The sequence below is a fragment of the Meleagris gallopavo genome, chromosome 20 (assembly GCF_000146605.3).
Source record: "Meleagris gallopavo isolate NT-WF06-2002-E0010 breed Aviagen turkey brand Nicholas breeding stock chromosome 20, Turkey_5.1, whole genome shotgun sequence".
In the NCBI taxonomy this organism is placed as follows: domain Eukaryota; kingdom Metazoa; phylum Chordata; class Aves; order Galliformes; family Phasianidae; genus Meleagris; species Meleagris gallopavo.
The window spans coordinates 7,103,732-7,106,614 of record NC_015030.2 but is presented as its reverse complement, the minus strand read 5'-3'; positions in this window follow the sequence as shown (position 1 = coordinate 7,106,614).

The following is a 2,883-nucleotide window of genomic DNA, read 5'->3' as shown; positions in this document are numbered from 1 at the left end:
AAATTCTGAGGAGAGGAATATGGTTTTTGTTGCAAAATTTAGAACTCATCCCATTGCTGTGTCATCAGCTCAGATCTTTGTCTCAGCCATTCCTTTGTCTGTAGCTCAGCCACGACCCACTGCTCATCTTCTGGGCTTACAGGACACCAAATCCTGCCTAAATGCAAGAACCTCAGAGCATCAGTAGGACATCCCACCCAGCCAAAGAACCCAGAGGAAGCTTCTAAGCTTGTATGAGTCACTCATCATCTCAAGCAGCATTAGAAGGAAATTGCCTTAGGGCACTGTCATCACCGTTTGTGATTATTTGTTGACAGCAAATGTCTGTGCTACTGTTACAAACCTCAGGCTGGGCTAGGTTTGAACCTAAGATCACCACTTTTAGCACATATACATTGGCCAGCTGGGCTGAAAAAATGGAGAATTCAGCGTCACCAGAAGCTGGCAGTTGCTTTAAAGTTAACGTGCATCTGTGCATAGCCTTTGCCAGCAACAAATGCAGACTGATGGACTTAGCTGAAGAACAAAATATTCTTACATCCCAATTAACTTACAAAGAGGGAGGTGAAAAATACCATTACTTGTTGGCAAGTAATCTGAACTGGACTTCTAAGATCTGGAACTGGACTTCTAAGGGGACAAGACTGCAAATAGATATACACACACACACACTTTTGCCGTTTTTACACAATCTTTCACTCCTACGGCTACCAACAACCTGCACATCATCCCTGACCCTGGTTCACGTTCCCATGGTCTGATGGCATCACCAGGAGAGTGCTCATCTGTTCCAGCCAGGGAAAGCAGCACAGACTGGAGGCTTCCCAGACAAGAATAAGGCTGCATGTGTCACCCAAAAGCTCTCCCTCCACATATCTCATTGCAAGACATCTCACTGAATTTACTGCCTACAAAGCAACTGGCAAGCAGGCATTACAGCTTTTCCAAAATAAAAAAAGGGGGGAGCATCAGAAAGAAGGTGGCTTGGCCATTTCCTCCCAGTTCTTCCTCCAGGCTGCTCAGCTCAGTCTGTGTAACCTCATCACCTCCTAGCAAAAAGGTATTTCTGCCTCCCAGACAAGCACAAGAAAAACCTTGGTTGAAGCAAAACGGAAAGAGCTTCATTGCTTCCCTAGAGAAGGGAAATGCAAGATGGTGGTTAGCAGCCCTCTATCTCATCTGACGGAGCCTAGACCCAATTTTGTCTAAGATCCATGGACATGTGATGTACTCACAAAGGGTGGCTGAGATGCTAGTGGACCTGAAGGCAACTTGAGACCTGGCCAGCCCAAGCAGAGCACATTGTTGTTGTTTAAAAATGATAGTCATTAAGAGCAGAAGTCAGGCAGTGATCACCTTCTGCAGTTGGTAATACTGGAGGAGGGAGATGGTGGAAAATGAAACCTTGGAAAACAAAACTTATTTGGTACCACTGATTAAAACCAGTTTGTGTTTCATTGTGAAAGGCTGTGTTTGCTCAAGGTTTATTCAGCTCTGGTCTCTTCCATCCACATACGGTTTGTTTTAATGACTGTGGAGTTATATGAATCTATTAATTTTTTTTCCTGAAAGTTTCATAATAACAATGCCTGTTTTTTTCATACAGCACTTTACAGCCACGCGTCTGGAAATACATTGCAAATAGGCAATTAGTGTCAGCCTTATTTTGAAGATGGAGAAACTCAGAGTCCAAGCAAGACAACTATTAAAAAACAGTGCCAAAATTAGGCTTTTTTCTTCATCTTGACAAACTAGAACTACAGCCTCTTGAAGACATCAGGGATGCATGAAAAGCATTTCATTTAGCTAGCAGTAACACTGGCTCAGGTTGGACAGACAAGAGGACAGCAGCAAAGACAGGCTGACTCACGCTAAACAACAGAGGTAGGAAGAGGACTTCCAGTAACGACAGATTTAGACCACTGCAACCACTTACATTCCAGATCCAGCACTGAGGGATCCCTTCCAATGAAGGGTTGACCATCACAGGTTCCTGTTTTCTGACAAGAGCTTGCTGCATTTGTCCCCTCCGCGTTCTCTAACAGGAACACCTGGAAAGGTTAAAGCACAGAGTTGAAAACCAGTAAGATAATATTATTTGAGGCAAATCTCTAACCCTTTAATCAGGCTATGTGGGAGGCAGGAAAATGTTAGATGCAAGGGAATATTAAATTATTGATATTATGTTGAAGTTGAGATTAGTCAGATTCCAGAGATATGCAATAACTAACTGCCCCCCACCTCCAATATGGATGTGTGGAGGCACCGAGCAGGCTCACGCAAGGAAACAGGTCCTGAGCAGGACACTGCTGCCAGACATATTGTGGCAATGCACTCAGCCCTTCACATAGCTGCTGGATGAAATACCACAGCCCCTGCAAAAGCTCAGAGCAGCCTTATCCCAGGGTGCTGCATGATCTCCCCACATCTCCGTTGCATCCAGCCCAACCTGGGGTGCTGCATCCAGGGATGCCCAGTCCTGTCTGGTCTCTGCATTTGTCCCCTCCACGGTGGAGATGCTCAGGAGTGTCAGAGATAGGAGAGAAAAAATGAGGCAAACAGGTAAGAATACAGATACAGTGAAGAAGTGAAGAAACATTTAGAAGAAAAACACAAAAGAATTAAAGATATCTGGAGGGAAAGAGATGGTGAATGGCACGAAGGGAGTTAATGAGAGCCAGAAATGCAAGTTGGAGAAATGTTGATTTTATTTAGCATTAATTGCAGGAAAGAGCCTATAAAGTGTGGTAAAAAAATTATTAAGTACCACTCTGAAATGCCAGCTTTATGCCAGCCATCCCTACGAAGCAGGTGTATTATTCCTAGTTCCCTAGGTATAAATAAATAACTGCTTTTCCATGGTTTTTTTTTGTGTGGTGCTTT